The sequence below is a fragment of the Parus major genome, unplaced genomic scaffold (assembly GCF_001522545.3).
Source record: "Parus major isolate Abel unplaced genomic scaffold, Parus_major1.1 Scaffold504, whole genome shotgun sequence".
Lineage (NCBI taxonomy): Eukaryota > Metazoa > Chordata > Aves > Passeriformes > Paridae > Parus > Parus major.
The window spans coordinates 7,031-8,083 of record NW_015379395.1 but is presented as its reverse complement, the minus strand read 5'-3'; the positions used below and the strand labels follow the sequence as shown (position 1 = coordinate 8,083).

General features: G+C 54.5%; 1 long non-coding RNA gene across 1 annotated transcript in view; it reads right to left on the bottom strand.

The window, feature by feature from the left end:
- Window positions 1-1,047, bottom strand: part of LOC109022432 — a 10,464-nt gene extending 9,417 nt beyond the window's left edge. Inside the window, exon 1 of the long non-coding RNA XR_002001284.1 lies at window positions 194-1,047. This is a non-coding gene — a long non-coding RNA (uncharacterized LOC109022432). The remainder of the gene's footprint in view (window positions 1-193) is intronic.
- Between the last annotated feature and the right edge of the window lie 6 nt (window positions 1,048-1,053).

Sequence of the window (1,053 nt, the reverse complement as noted above, 5' to 3'; positions counted from 1 at the left end):
CCCAGATCCATCCTGAACCTCCCCTGGATCCATCAGGACCGTCTGGATCCACCCCAACCTTCCCTGGATCCATCCTGAACCTCTCCAGACCCATCAGAACGCTCTGGATCCCTCGCGATCCCGTGGATCCCTCCCGATCCCGTGGATCCCTGGCTGGATGGATCCCGGCAATCCCAAATCCCTGGACACTCACCTCAGCCAGGAGCGATCCCAGCCGTGCCCGGATCCCTGCAACCCCGAGCGGGAGCGTTCCTCAGGAATCTTCGATCCCCTTTTTCCTCCTCCTTGGGTTTCTGTGTGATTTTCCTTTTTGTTTTAATTTTTTCTTTAAATAAAACTCCCCAAAAAATCCCCCGCGGAGGCTCCCAAAGTTCCAGAAGCCGGGATGGCTGGCAGTCCTTGCCGGAAAACACCGGATTTTTATCCAAAAAAAAAAACCAAAAAACCCTTTTTCTTTTTCCTTAAATTCCTAAATAATAATTTATCGAGGAAAAGCCAAGTGCGGCGTTACCCTTAAGTCATTCCTGGTTCCAGGGACAGCATTCCCGAGGGAGGAATTCCCTGGATCACGGATTTCACACGGATTTGGGTTCGCTCAAAGCAAAAACCGCAGTAAAAAAGCCAAAAAATCCTCGCTGGAGTGAAGAAATCCTTGGAATTTCATCCCGCTCCTCAAATCCCGGGATTTTCTGACCCTTGGGAGGAGCCGAAATCCCGGGGGAAAAAAAACGGGAAAAGCGCTGCTGTTAAATAAGACAAATACAAAACGAAAAAGCTCCGATTTTACAGCGATTTCGGCTGAAATCGCCCCCAAATTCCGGAGAGAAAGAATCAAAAGCGGGAGCACCGGGGGGTTCTTCCCGTTAAAGGCCTTTAAAGCCCCGGTTCTGCCCCGGTTCGGCCCCGGAGGCCTCGGGAAGGGCCCGGCTCGACCCCAAAAAGCTCCGCTCAAGCCTCGGCCAGGCCTCAAACGGCGCCGCCGAGCCCCGGGCAGGCCCCAAACGGCCCCGCCGAGCCCCGAAAGGCTGCGGGGAGGCCCCGGTAAGGCCGCGG